General features: G+C 38.4%; 1 protein-coding gene and 1 long non-coding RNA gene across 3 annotated transcripts in view; one reads left to right on the top strand and one right to left on the bottom strand.

Annotated features, from left to right (window-relative positions):
- Positions 1 to 1,593, top strand: part of LOC105546573 — a 69,350-nt gene extending 67,757 nt beyond the window's left edge. Inside the window, exon 7 of the long non-coding RNA XR_001007120.1 lies at positions 632 to 1,593. This is a non-coding gene — a long non-coding RNA (uncharacterized LOC105546573). The remainder of the gene's footprint in view (positions 1 to 631) is intronic.
- The window catches only part of SGMS2 (sphingomyelin synthase 2), an 88,296-nt gene that overhangs the window by 48,634 nt on the left and 23,824 nt on the right, over positions 1 to 15,838 (bottom strand). For both annotated transcript variants that reach the window (XM_011989806.1, XM_011989810.1), the window contains one exon: positions 6,540 to 6,622. The gene's annotated coding sequence lies outside the window, so the exon portion shown is untranslated. The remainder of the gene's footprint in view (positions 1 to 6,539; positions 6,623 to 15,838) is intronic.

Here is a 15,838-nt window from a genome sequence, read left to right as displayed (position 1 = left end):
CTTTTTATAGAGATTGAAAAGTTAACCTTAAGTCACGAGGCCATTATGTTGGCAATAAATAAATCATTATATCATGTTATACACCTTATTATATACAATTTTTGTCAATTAAAAACACATATTTTAGGCCGGGCGCGGTTGATCAAGCCTGTAATCCCAGCGTTTTGGGAGGCTGAGATGGGCGGATCACAAGGTCAGGAGATCGAGACCATCCTGGCTAATATGGTGAAACCCCGTCTCTACTAAAAAATACAAAAAGCTAGCCAGGTGTGGTGGCAGGTGCCTATAGTCCCAGCTACTCGGGAGGCTGAGGCAGGAGAATGGCATAAACCGGGAGGCGGAGCTTGCAATGAGCTGAGATCCGGCCACTCGGCCACTGCACTCCAGCCTGGGCAACAGAGCGAGACTCCATCTACAAAACAAAACAAAACAAAACAAAACAAAACAAAACAAAACAAAACACAAAACACATATTTTAAAAGAAATCTTTATGGCTATTGAATAAAACGTCATGTACTTATGTTGTACAACTGACCAGAGTTTCTACCTAATTCAAATTAACTATTATGACTGGCTTTTGAGGCAACCCTGAGAGTCACTCCCCAATCCTTTTCATCCCGTTGACTTTCAGGCCAACTACTTCCTTGGGAAACACCACCATCTCTCAGTCAGCAAAGACAGAACCAGAGAGAGAGACTGCAAGTTCAGGAAGAAAGGTTCCAACTACTTTTACTCTCTGTTGCATCTCCTAATGTCATCACTTTCTCAGAGCAGGGTTTAGTCACTACTACAAAACACTGCTCAGGAACTGCAGAGCCACTAGCCTGGCATGTGGTGACACATTCCCAACACAATTCTCTAACATTCTGATTTCCTTTCCAAAAATAAATTCAAGCAAAATTAGAACTCTTAAAGATCAGATTGAGATTGAATGTCATTGACTTTCTCCCCATACCTATGATCCTACACATCTCTTCAGCCCAGCACAGGGTTTTAAAGCTCACTGCTTACACAGGGCTATCTCCTCTGCTGGTTATGAGCTGCAAGGACAGAGTCCATGTCCTGTTTGTGTTGGTGTTCCTGGCCACTAGCCAAGAACTTGCAGCCCAGCCCTAGAATAGCTGCTGAATGAATGTGGCAGCCCACACACTCAAAGACACCAGAATTATCTTACCCTTTCCCAGAGAGCTTCAGGTACCTTTCTTTTCCTAAATGAGTCACTAATATGTCTGTATAATTATGGTTTCCATATGTGACGCAGAGCCCCAAAATTTCATCTTACTGTGGTTTACTTTCTGTGATTGCATTTTTATTATAAAATATCTTATATAAAAAGGGGGATATAATGGAAGGGAAAAACAGTAAAGCAAAAACCCGTATCTAGCTTCAGAGCATTACATATCCACTGGAAACCCTAAGCAATGCTCCATGAGCGCACGGCCTTTCCACTGCATAGCCCTGAGGTCATTTTTTGATACATAATTCTCAAACTATGTAGTGCTGAAAGACCTTGAAGAGATTCCTTAAATGATTTATGGTTAAAATTTCTATGATTGCAGTCCTGGAAATCATAAAAGAATAAATATATCCTTGGAAAAGACCTCACTTCTCTTTTTCTTCATTTCTTCACAATTCAGCCCCCACCTCTCAAGGAGCTATGTAAAGCATGGCAGGCAAGCTAATGCATCCTCAGAGTTTATGACAGATACTAGTTCTAGTGTTTCCCAAATACTAACATTAATACACACAACTACTGTATGGGGTACAATCACCCCTATCTGAGGTATGAGAAGTTAGAAATCTAACAAGTGACAGAGGTAGGATTTGAACGCGTCTGAGTCCAGGCTCCTGGGTAACTATGCTATGTTGTGATTTTCTGGGATCTTGGGCTATTTTTACAATTAGAGATGTGACCTAAGGGCAATGGATTTCCATCCTGGTGAGTTCTTTGGGGGAGAGACTGCACTTCTCCCAGCCCTGTCCCCAACCCTTCCTCCTCATAGTTACCACGTAGGAGCAAGCAAACTATCCATGTTTGCCCAGTAAGGTGGCATTCTTTCAAACATTAGCTGGCCCCCTCTTATAACACACAGGCTAGAAGCTCTAGGTCACTTGACCTCAGAGCACGTGCAAATGTTTATCAGGCTACCCAGTGACTTATAGAGGAGGCATTTCCTGGAAACATCGTGGTTAGACATTTCATTCAGTGAGGTGTTCAGAGCATCTGAATCACTTTTGTTGCCTAGTAACTTGTTTGTGTTTGGCAGGATGAAGACAACTCAGGCACAGATACAGTCAGACACAAGGCAGGTATCTATTCAGCACAACATCCTCCCAACACTAGACTGCTGATTTAGTGCTTAAACTTGACACTGTTCTTTCCACTTTCTCACTGTTGGTAGAGGCCCCTTCAGTCATTCTCTTTAAGTCAGGAGCATTCAAAAGGCACTATGCTGTACAGAGAATCAACAGATCCTTTGTAGCTGAAATATAGGCTACTCTTTTTCCTATAGAGTTTTGAAAAAAAAAACTTTTAAGACAAAGCTAATTACAGGGTTCTTACGTATAAAAGGGAAAGGAGTTACATGGTATCATGGAAATTACTTGTCATCCCTAAAAGAATTAGTTCTCCCACATATTCACATATCTGTCCCTTTTTTTGATAACAAGAATTGATTACCACAATATAAGTAGCTTCAGAATCAAGAAGGTTCACCCTCCAATACCGTCATGAATACAAATATATAGCAAAGCTGGCTAAAGTCACTTTACTAACCTTCATCTTCAAATTTAAGTTAGCATGTGTGCCTGGGTTACTCTAAGAGCCAAAAGTCTAGAACAAATCACTCTGGGCTTGCATTCCATTATACATTCTCTGACAGTTATGGCTTTTCCTCTATTATTTTATGTCTCCGCTACTTTCTCATCATTTCTATGCATTAAATATTCAGAGGAGGAAAAGTGGTTTTAAAAAAGCTGCCTCGCCACCGCCCCAATACTGGGGTTTCTGTTGTTCTTTCATTTTTGCTCTTCTTGTCAGAGGACATGCCTGCTATAGAAACAAGAAAATAAGATGTAGGGTGTGCTTAAATGTTACTCTTAATCTTAGTGGGAAAGTCCTGAGTTCTAGGTTTATTTAATGTTTATGGACAGGAGGACACAAAAATTGTTTAGAAAATTTTATTTTTTCTTCCTTTCATCCAATAATATTCATCCTAACCTTGGGGTTTCAGTATGCCTGATATTCATAAGTACTATTAAAAATCAAATAGATATGAATTACTTCACTTTAACAACTATAAAATGGGTATGAGTTTACTTAGCAAAGATTTTCAACTTAAGCATATGTTAATCCTTTATCTCCTCCAAAATATTTTTCTTTTAGAAAGGCATATTTAAGGAAAAAAATCTTTCCATATTAAAAAATTCTTGAATTCCACCAGACAAAGTCCAGAACAGACGTAAGAAAAGAATACTCTCATTATCTAGAACTGGCTAACTGTAGACTGCAATTACTAGTGGCAAGAAATAAGGGGGTTGAATCACTCTCCAAAATATTTCCAAGTCCTCAACCACATCTCTCAAGCAAGTTTTCCCACTCTGGGGTTCGCAGTTGATAGGTGGACCTCCTGAAGCCCTGTAAAATGTTTTGGCTCATGCACATAACCGGAAGTAGAAAGCTTTCTATTCTTCAGATTCTCAAAATCGAGTCTAGGTCTTGGGAAATCAAATTGCCAGCAGATAACTGAGGATTTAACCTCTTGAATTTGTTGCTGACTACCTGTTTAATATAAATTTCAGTAACATAAAAGAAGAATGTTTGTTCCCATGCTGTAACTGAAGATTTCTAATAATTAAAGAGCAGTAGAGCCCCATCTATGACAGCAGCCAGTTTACTGCACTTGTATAACCTGCGAGCTAAATTACCACTAATTGTCTCATCTTTTGAAAATGTATTTAAGCTTCGTTAGACACGTGAATGTCTGTTATAGCCAGGTGAAGGAGACCGACCTAGTCCCTAGCCTCACAAAGCTTGCAGTCTAGTTGGAGAAACAAACAAATCATTATCACACAGGGAAATAAATGTTTAGATAATTGAAAATTCAAGATGCTATAAGAACACATTGCCAAGGCACCCAACCCAGTCTGGCATTTAAGCTATGAGAATTGGCAAAATATCCAGACGCGGATGACAGCAGGTACTGTCACAGGTTTCTAGCAGACATGTAATAAGAAAACCTTGGCCAGGCGTGGTGGCTCATGCCTGTAATCCCAACACTTTGGGAGGCCAAGGCAGGCAGATCACCTGAGGTCAGGAGTTCAAACCAGCCTGGCCAACATGGCGAAACCCCATCTTTACTAAAAATACAAAAATTAGCTGGGTGCAGTGGTGGGTGCCTGTAATCCCAGCTATTTGGGAGGCTGAGGCAGGAGAATTGCTTAAACCCAGAAGGCAAAGATTGCAGTGAGCTGAGATTGTGCTACTGTACTCCAGCCTAGGCAACAGAGAGAGGCTCTGCCTCAAAAAAAAAAAAAAAAGAAAAAAGAAAAAAGAAAAGAAAACTTTCCTCTCAGAGAGGCAATTTAATGATATCTATTAAAAGTACACATATACCTTATGACCTGCAATTCTACTTTACAAGTTTATATAGATATATTGCCTACATGCAAAATAACCTACATACAGTTACTTACTGTAGTATTGTTTAAGAGCAAACGTTGGCCACAACCCGAATGTTGTCCATCAATAGATCGCTATTTTAACTGTGGAACATCCATAAATGGACTCTGTTATTCTGTAACTGCTTTAAAAAAAGAATGAGGAAAGTGTCTTAGTACTCGCTTATTAAATCCTCCTCCATATATTGTAAGGAAAAAAAGCATGCATTGCAGAGAAATATAGTATGCTATCTTTTATGTTATGAAGGGGGCAAATAGGAATATTCCTGTTTGCTTCTTTATGCATAAAGAAATTCGAAGGATGCATTAGACATTGACAGAGGCTGAGAGGATGGTGGGGGCAGAATTTGGGCAGACTCTGAATGCAAAATGTACGAAAATGGTATACTTAAAAAGTAATCCTTACATCAAGTGTGTGGGACATTGAAAAGGAAAAAAAAAAGTAATCCTTTATTTTTCAAGTCCAAGTTATATTAACCTAGCACATTTTTTTTTGGTTTATTATTTTAACACGCTTCTAAAATTCTGCATTGATTAAATTAGAACATAAGGCTGCTTTATTTTCCAAATCAGGGTTCCACTCTCTCCTTTCCTGCCTGTGTCCATCTGCCATCCTGAAGGGGGTTTCCCCGGAATACCTGAGAGTGAGACAAGTCCTCGGTGTCTCCCTGCTCTGGTTTGTTGACTGAGGATATTCAAGAGATTTTTTAAAGCTCATGAAAGAATTTTGTTTTGTTCACTGCCTCATTTGCAACACTGAAAAGAATGCCTGGCACACAGAAAGTGTTCAGTAAGTATTTGTTGAATAAATGAATTCTTTTCTTCACTCAGCTTCAATGAGACAGACACCACCACCAGACAAAGGGAAAGATATCAAAACGGTGTCAAATATTTAGAAATAGCTGCCATTCCTAGTACCAGCTCAAAATAGGCATTCTAACCTTAGCAACATTCCTAGAATTATTGTGAACTTTACAGAAGACAAATAATGTTAGAGAATACTGTGCTCAATAATACTAACTACCCACAAATATTTATTTTAAATAATTTGGGATTACACGGCCCTGGTGTCTATCTTAGGGTAAAAATCTTTTTAGGCAACCACCACACTAAACAGCAATGATAAAAAGTAAAAAAAACCAAAACAGCTATCATCAGGGTCAAATGAACCCTAGTCTTAAGGTGCCCAGAGATATAGCAAGAAAAGAGAAAATCTTTTGTATCGAAAAATGCAACTATTTTTATTTTCAATAATAAAATTATACTTGAAATAAAATTCAAAGTACTCTAGGCAGTGAATTGAGTTGTACTGCTTCAACCACAGCAAGCAAAACCTCTTCCTCCTCAGTGGGCACAGAATGGGTATAACTACCACAGCTCTTTAATTTTGGTTTAGATAACTATAAAAAACAGAATAACTTTGCTAGTAATTTCAGTACTGTTGCTAAAAGGTGCATGGCTGGCTGATATTTCTTTGAAGATTTTCTGTTTTCTTAAGGCGTGGTTGAGAGAGTTGATTGAGTGCTCTCTTTTGGCAGTAATGCAAACAGGTTAGGAAGTTTTGGGGTTACCTCTATTTCTCTGGCTGTCATTTAAAACAGCAATCCAAGACTGAGAAAACATCCATTCACCTGAAAGAGCTTGAAATTTAAGACTGTCCTGAGGATAAAATTAAAATTCTCAGAGTTAAGACATTTATGAAATGTCTTAACCAGAGAAGGGAAGATAGCAGCAAAGCTGCAGGATAACTGATAGACAGCCAACCTTCAGCTGATGCAAGTTAGACTCATGCTATAGCAGCAGGAAGCACCAAACCTACCAAACCTACTGTTTCCAGATGGTAGCACAGTAATTCCTACCTTGGTCCTTGCAGCAGTCAACACTCCCAGTCTCTGGCAGATCCTTTCGGAGCAGAGTGTTATAGGGCCACAGGATGACAGCTCTAGGGGAAGGAAAAGTCAGAGATTAAATGAGAATGAGGCTTTGATGCTATGTTTTGCTAGTTTTCTGGGGGAGGAGGTGAAATGAAGAGCCCTCTGATGCTACCCTCCTAGAGCTCTCCAATACAGACCCTCCAGGAGAGTTGCCAGGAAAACACTGGCTCTGATAGGTACTGACATTTCAGGACAAGAACAACTACTCAGCCATTCATTCCACTAATATTTGCCACCTGCCAGCCCCTATTTAAAGTTGGAGTAGCGCGGGCAGGCAGATTCCCTCCCCTCCTGATGTTCATGTTCTAACACAGGAACACACAGATAAACAAGACCAGTCAATGCCGCTCAAAAAAGTCAGAGTCAGGGCAAGGCTGGTGTGGTTGATGTAGAGCAAGCAGTCAGGGAAGCCTTTCTGAGGAGATATTTAAGACTTAATAAGGGTTGAGGATGGGGCAGGGGCAGCTGCAAAAGAAGAGTAAGCCAGGCAGAGGGAGCAGCTCATCCAAAGGCCCTGAGGCAGGAATGAGCCAGGAAGGTTTAAAAAGAACAGAAAGGCAAGCATGTCTAGAGTATTGTGAACTAGGCATAGAGAAGGGAAAAAGAGTGCAGAGGGCTTTATAGGACAGTAGAAGGACTATGTACATAAAGGGCAAACTAAGTGTCACAGAAACTTAGGTTGATGTGCTGTGCATAATCTGCCACCTACTAAATGGTAGAAGATTTGCTTTGAAATGCATACAGTTGCTACAGCCTTTCAACGGATTTTTAAGTAGCTGAAATTTGCCCTGTGGATGGAAGCAAAATATAGGCCACTGGCCAGAGGTCTCCAGTTCATAGAACCACAATATGAATATCCAAAGAATACAGCCTGAGACTACCCAACAGTGCATATATGCATATGATTTGGTAGTGCATATATATATATATCTTTTAACTACCTAACAAATTTCATTAAAATCTATGTTTAACAACTGCAGGATGTACACTCATCTGCAACCAGAAATTGATTTTTAGTTGAGATCCCATCTTAATCAAAAATACTCAACTCTTGGAAGAAACTCAAGAACAAATGTGTCACTCTTAGGTATATACTCAAGAAAAATGAAAACACCAGTCCAAGCAAAAACTGTACACAAATATTCATAACAGCATTATTCATAATGGCCCCAAAGTGGAAACAACCCAAATGTCCATCAAGTATTAAATGGATAAACAAAATGTGGCAATCCCATATAATATTACTGAGCAATGGAAAGGAATAAAGTAGTGATACACACTATAGCACGAATGAATCCTGACAACATTATTCTAAGTGAAAGAAGCCAGTCACAAAGACCACATGTTATATGATCCCATTTACATGAAATGTGCAGAATAGGCAAATCCATAAAGACAGATTTGTGGTTGCCAAGGGCTGGGGGACGAAGAGAAGGGAAAGTGAATGCTAATGGGTATAGGGTTTCTTTTTGGAGTGCCGTAAATATTCTAGAATTAAATAGTGGGGTTAGTTGCACAACTCTGAATATACCAAAAACTACTGATTTGTACAATTTGAAAAGGCCAGTTTTATGGTATGTGAATTATATCTCAGTAAAACTGTTGTAAAAATAGAAGAACAAAAGAATATCTGAAATGCTGTGAACAGATGAAATAAACTTCAAGTGGCCCAAAATGCTATATTCCAGTAAGCATTACTAGACCCTATTAAAAGGGATAAGCAGTTTACACTTCAGATACTGTATACTACACTCCCTGTGGGACATGTTTATCCCTCTGGAAAGATCACCTGATCCTTGGAGGATGTTTTTCTTGTTTCACTTGGAACCTTTCTCCAGTTATTACCCTCTCTCGACTCCACCTACCATCCCCACTCACTCTATGCAAATGAAATTAAAGCAGATAGTTGCTTTTGTGCTCTAACTCAAGTCTGTGGACAATTACAATTGTTTAGGGCATGGTATTAATGATATTTCTAATATGGTCAGCTTATAGATTTTATTCAGTTACACAGCCAAACCTAGCACTTTTCATCTAGTCAAGCTGAAAATGTGTGCTCTTGTCAAAAAGGAGAATGGGCAAAAGGGTAGATACTGGAATGCAAAACAAATTCAAGCTTACTACTCTAAAATCCCTTTCTGTATACATCTTAACATGGTGTTACATTAAGACTACATTCATTTTAAATAGTATCTTATAAGTTCATGATTTATTTTAAAGTATATGTAGAATATATAATTTCACAAAGGAATAAAGTAAATTATATAACAACAGCAAAATACTACTGTGAGACGATTAACGTAGAATCAGAGAGGCAGGTAAACACAGAGAGAGGCTCTTGATGACAAGGTGTAGTGGAAGAGGGAACACTATCTCCTGGGACTGAATATTGTTCTACCTGCTCCCTGTAGCGAATCACTGCAGAGGCAGCAAAGTTTGATGTTTATGAACAAGGATTCTGAAGGCCGACTCCACACTTAGCAGGACTCCACGATTAAGTATTGTGGCTCCAGGCATGATACTTAATTTCTCTGAGACTTAGTTCCCTCATCTATAAATAGTACTAACTTAACAAGGTCCTTAAAAGGATCAAAGGTTATATAAAAACAAATAATAGATCTAAAGGGAGAGACAGACTGCAATACAATAATAGTAGAGGACTTCACCCCACTTTTGGCAATGGACAGATCATCCACGCAGAAAATCAGTAAAAAAAATTGGAATTAAACTATACTGTAGACCAAATGGACCTATAACAGACATTTACACAACATTTCATCCAACAGCTATAGAATACACATTCTTCTCAGCAGCACATGGAACATTCTCCAGAATGGACTATATCTTAGGCCACAAAACAAGTCTCCACAAATTCAAAAATGTCACTATCAAATCAAAGTGTCTTTTCTGAATCCAAGGGAATAAAACTAAAAATCAATAACAAGAAGAACTTTGGAAACCGTGCAAATGTATGGAAATTAAACAACATGCTCCTGAAAAATCAATGAAGAAATTAAGAAGGAAATTTAAACATTTCTCGAAATAAATGAAAACAGAAACACAACATACCAGAACCTATCAGATATAGCAAAAGCAGTACTGAGGAAATCTTATAGCACCATATGCCCACATCGAAAACATAGAAAGACTCCAAATAAATAACCTAATGGTATACACTTCAAGGAACCAAAAAAGAACAAATCCAAAACTAGTAGAAGGAAATAATAAAGATCAAAGCAGAAATAAATGGAGAAAAAAAGAATCGAAGGAGTTAATACCAATAAAGAGACCAGAAAGAGCACCTGGTATACAATAAGCATTAGATGTATTTGTTAAATGATTAAAATAGAGTATACTAGTTAAGTCTTGCAAAATGACTAAAACTGTGCTGCGTATTTGCCTCTCAACTCCTTTGTAGTTACAGGGGAAGAAATTTTCCAAACTCAGAGACAGAAAATGCATGTATCTCCATATGTGTTAGGAGGAAGGCAAGTGGGAACCATATTTTGTTCCTCAGGAGAAAAAAGAAAGCATTTGACACTTAGCTTTAATATGGCCTGTAAACAAGAGGCAATGAGCAATACTGCAGACCAGGGAAGACCACCATATGATGTCACTTGATAGTTTTTCACTGCATTTCTCAATAAATCCCAAGGCATAACTCTCTAGAATTTCTGTAGTAGGAAGACAAGGCAATGTGATACAAATATACAACTCTGATGGTCGGCTCACAACTGCACCAGAAATCTCCAATCCATCTTTTACTTCCATTTCCCTCTGCCATGCTTCTGATAACCAGAGCTGAGGAGGAGACAGTTCCAGATCTCTGAAACAAATTCTCCAACATTAGGAGATGGCCAAAATATAGCCACATAAAAACACTAAGTAACCTGATGCATTGAAAAGCAACTCCCCCTAGAAGCATGTTTTTAAGTTTAATGGACTTCAGAGTCATTGTCTGGCTAAAGAACAGCTATAATCATCTCAGGGGATTAAAGAACTTGGAAGAATATTCCTATTAGTCATAGTCATTTCAGGCTCCAACTAACAGTTAAACACAGAACTTTCATGAATTACAAAAGCTATTATGCTTAAGCCATGTTTTACTGTAAATTGGACAGTAGATAACTTTTCTTTAAATGATTAGTTATACGGTGCAAACCTTAGCTAGAAAACGACCTGTGTTTCTTCAGATAGTCCCATATTGTACATGGAAGACATGATAAAGTTGAATTTCCACAGCTATTACACCGTCCTGTGACTAAGCTGATGTCCCAGTGATTTATCAGCCTTTTTCACTCCATCTGGCAAAGTATGTTGTTCTTAAGGCTATTTAATAATGTTTTCTTCAGACAAAAATGGTACTAATCTTATAGTGGTTAATCAACTATAGCAATGTATTTTCATTTGCATACCTAGGGAGTATTGCTAAAGAGAGTAGAAAATAGATTAATTCCCTTGCAATTCATGTACACTAAATGTAGCATTCTGTAAGGAAAGAGAGCAAGAGATGGCATTTATAACTAACTCCTGTGCGTTCTTGGAGAAGCCTTTTTTGACCCTCCCAGACCGCATTTGGTTTCCTTTCCCTTGCTCCACGTTACTCTCTGCTTTTTCTCTGACATAACAGCTTGCTAACTGTAACTTTGGTCAATTATTTGTAGAGATTTACTTGTCTCTTTCCAGTCAGACTGCAAGCTCTGTGAGGGAAGGGATCACATGTGTCAGATTCTCTGCTGTCTTTCTGGCACAGAATTGAGGGTTATAAATATTTGTTCACTGACTAACTCCCACTTTATAAGATAAGCTGTGTTCCTAAAGAATCACATGTCAGTTCCTCTCAAGATAAGGAAGTCACTGAAGTAATCTTATAAGGGGAGTAAGGAGAGGGAGTAAGTCCCACTAATACCATTTAATATTATGAAACAGTGACCCACAAGTTTGAACTCTGAAAATTACAGAAGCAGAGTCCATGGATATGGCTATGGCAGATGTGACTGAGGGGGAGGGAGAAAAGGAGTGGGGAGGAATGACCCACTAATTTACATGGGTGCTTTCAGAGTGAAAGTTTATTATAAGAGCTCAAATAGTGTTTTCTAATTATAGACTGTTAAATTTAAAATACATTGAAAGGCCACTCTGTACTTCTCTCTGCCCAAGGCAGACTGAATTAAAATATCCAAGAAACAGGACTTTTTTTTAAGCCCAGAAACGCTGACACACCTATTAAAAAGTTCTGTCTCATAAGGACTGCTTTCTACAGTTTCTGTTAGGTCTTCCATGGCTCAGACAATTGGCAATCTTGTTCTTTCTTTCATGACACAAAGTTGTTATATCCAAACAATTAACCTCCTAAGGTTCAAGTCATGAGCAATGACAAGAAGGTCATATGGTATCACAACAGTGAAAATTAAATAATTTTAAACAAATGCCTTCAAACCTTCTGCAATAAAAGAAAATAAACTCTTACACTTTAACATTTAAGGTGAGAAAGTGTTTAACCTTACTAGTGAGCAAAGAAACTCAAAGAAGTGAGATAGAATTTTTCTACATATTAAATTGGCTCTTTAAAATACCAACATAAAATTACTAAGCTGTTCTCCAGGGCTATTATAAAATATATTTCTTATATTCTATAAACCTCCTAAGAATGTGAACAAAGATTTAGCTCTGAGCATATTAACCATGACATTGCCGATAACAGTAAAAAAAAAAAAAAAAAAAAAAATGAGAAACAAGTGTCCAATAATAAGGGACTGTTAAAAACAACATGGTGGGTAGATACAATGGAAGAATGAAATGCTCCTATCACAGTTAGTGGGGAATGACAAGAGGTTCATTATATATTCATGGGTACAAAACAATGATATGTGTATGATCCTATTTCTCCTGTTTTTACAAGTTGCATGTGTAAACATAAACGTGACTAGAAAGACAATGCAAAATGCTAACAGATAATAGATTTCTAGATGACTTAAATTTTTCTTTTGCTTATCCAGGCATAACATTTCCTAAAATAAACATGAGTTGCTATTATAATTAGAAAGTTAAAGAGAAAAGATGACACGAAAACTCCCAAAACACATTTCCAAATAGCTACCATAGTCACATTCTCTTTTAAAAAATTATTATGACTTGGGAGGCTGAGGCGGGTGGATCACAAGGTCACGAGATCGAGACCACCCTGGCTAACACGGTGAAACCCCGTCTACTAAAAATACGAAAAAAAATTAGCTGGGTGTGGTGGCAGGCACCTATAGTCCTAGCTCCTCGGGAGGCTGAGGCAGGAGAATGGCGTGAACTTGGGAGGCGGAGCTTGCAGTGAGCCGAGATCATGCCACTGCACTCCAGCCTGGGCGACAAAGTGAGACTCCATCTCAAAAAAAAAAAAAAAAAAAAAAAATTTATGACAAGCACATTGTTTCATATCATTATGCTCTGGGGATAAAAACGGTACACCTCATTTTTCATTTTGGTCAGTCTGTGTGTGGGGCAAGCAAATAAAGACATTCGGTCTAGAATCTTAAAAGTTTTCCTTTTAGCAAGATGCCATTTGTGGTGATGTACCACCAAGTAGCAAAGAGGTCAGCCTCTCCAGTTAAATATAGCCTAATTACATAGTTGATAAAAATAAAGGAAAATGCACATATTTACTATGATTACCACTCATGCTCAAAGAAAATCCTGTCTTTGAAATAGAAATGAAACCAAAAGTAAAAATAAAACAAGAAACTTAATTCATAAATGTGAATTAAGATAGAAGCAAATTTGGGAGGGGGTTATTATAGAGAAGCTGCCCTCTGCTCAGGGAGACAGGACATTTGCTGGGAGGCAGAAAAATTCACCAGGATATACAGAAGTGTTATTATCAAAACTGTAAGGATCCTGTAGAATATACACCTGAGTAGGTTAACAGAATGAGCAGAATGGCTATACCTGAGTACTTTAGCTAGAGCTAAGTTTATGTTACCTATCCAAGTTAGGCAGTGCCCTTCAGCTTTCTAGCCATCCAAGTCTCTCATTGACTGGATGGTAGTTACTTGGATTATCTGATTGGCAATCCATGTCCTCTAGTTTTTATTTTCCTCTATCCTAATCTTTTGTTGCCCTTGTTCTTAAGATTTCTAAGAGGTTGCTTACTCTAGCCTCCTCCATAGTTAGCAGTTTGCTTCTCTTGTGAGAAACTTGTTTGAAAGATGAATCATTTGCACTTGTCATAACTCTTACAAAGACTTCCACCAGGTGTACCATGAGCATGGCATGCACCACAGACTTCCACACCGTGCAGGCTTCCAACATTCCTTCCAAGCAATCAAAAAGCAAGTTGCATATTAGCATATTTATATAAACCCCTATTTCACAAAGCAAAGTTTTTTCAAGTCTTCTTTTAAGTCTTGGAGGGAGGATGACATGTAGCGATAACAAAACGGGAGCTAAGAAATTAAATATTCAGGAGTTATTTGGTGATGTCCATATAAAAGAGAGTATTAAAATACTGCAATCACTGGAGCAAGAGAAGAAGAAAGTGAAATGGGGGGTATACTTGTAGAAGGTTTTGCAACTGAATCTTGAGCAACATAAAGGAAAATAAAGCAAAGCCCCCAGAAGCTGGGAACATGAACGCATTTGGATGAACATCGAGGTGGAAATCAGAGGACCTGCCAGTGGAACCTCAGAAACCACCCAACTCTCTCTAATGGGCTGTCACAAAATGGGATGGTGATGCTGACCATGTAAATAGGGCAGCCACAGGCTTTTACCTCAGACTTCTAAGTCACGCAAGGTCAGACGCTACACCTCAGGTACTACAGGAAGGGAAAGTGAAAGGAGTGAATGTTACTAATGTCATTTTCAGTGATCACACCACTCTTCCTGGGCTAGATACCCTGGATGCCCCTTGATCTCAGAATATGGCATCTTCAATAGAAGGATGAGGTTTAGCACACAGAAAGGGAACCTCTGAGGTTTTCCCTTACCTCCCTAAAGAGTCTAAAGCTTGCTATAGGAAAAGTAAAGAATAATTCTTATCTTTTCAAAAGGGCTTAGAGATAGTAAACAATACCAGTTTTCCATCACATTTCTAAACAAACAAAAACGTATAAGGGAAAGGTAACCACACATTGTGTTAGTCTGTTCTTGCACTACTATAAAGAAATACCTGAGACTTGGTGGTTTATAAAGAAAAGAGGTTGAATTGTAGTTCTGCAGGCTTTACGGGAAGCATTACGCTGGCATCTGCTTGGCTTCTCAGGAAGCCTCAGGAAACTTACAATCATGGCAGAAGGTAAAGGAAAAGCAAGCACATCACATAGCAGGAGACAGTGAGAGCGGAGATGCCATACACTTTTCAATTACCAGATTTTCTGAGAACTCACTATTGTGAGAACAGTACCAAGAAGATGGCACTAAATCATTCATGAGAAATCCACCACCACGACCTAATCACCTCCCTTCAGGCCCCACATCCAACATTGGGGATTATAATTCAACATGATATTTGGGTAGGGACACATATCCAAACTATATCACACATGTGTTCTTTCCAGTGGGGATACACACACTCATTTTCTACTTCGTTTTTCATGGTACTTTGGCTAAATTGTAATACGTAATAACAATGGAATAATGTAGTTCATGAGCTACTTTCTAATTGAGAGCAGAGGGAAATATGAAGAAAACAAGAAGCCAAGGAGCTTTCTGGGGAAAAGACCATGGGCAAAAACTATTTATTACAATTAGGAGATCTGGTTTTAATCTAGACTCTGACATTGTGATCTTTAAAAAGTCAATTGTGATCTTTAAAAAGTCACTTTAATTCTGTGGACCACAGTGAACTCAACCACAATTTGCAGTTCATCTGTACCCTCAGGACTCAGAAATCTCCTAGTACATAGTAAGTATTATCAAGTACTTGTTGAAGGAGAAAAATAAAGACACTGATTTAATAGTCTCTCAAATCTGTTCTAACTTTCTAGTGCTGGACTGTCCAATATAACAGCTACAAGGTACATGGGGCTACTTAAGTTTGAATTTAAATTTATTAAAATTTAAAATTCAGTTCCTCAGTCACACTAGCTACCTTTCAAGTACTCAATAGCCACATGTGGCTTATGGTTACTGTACTGGACAGTGCAAAATTATGGAACATTTCATCATTGCAGTCAGTTTTGCTGGACAGGAGTGCTCTCAGACATAACTGAGGAGAAAGGCAACACACTGTACCC

Source organism: Mandrillus leucophaeus, unplaced genomic scaffold (assembly GCF_000951045.1).
Source record: "Mandrillus leucophaeus isolate KB7577 unplaced genomic scaffold, Mleu.le_1.0 Scaffold364, whole genome shotgun sequence".
NCBI lineage: Eukaryota > Metazoa > Chordata > Mammalia > Primates > Cercopithecidae > Mandrillus > Mandrillus leucophaeus.
This window is presented reverse-complemented; position numbering and strand designations above follow the sequence as displayed.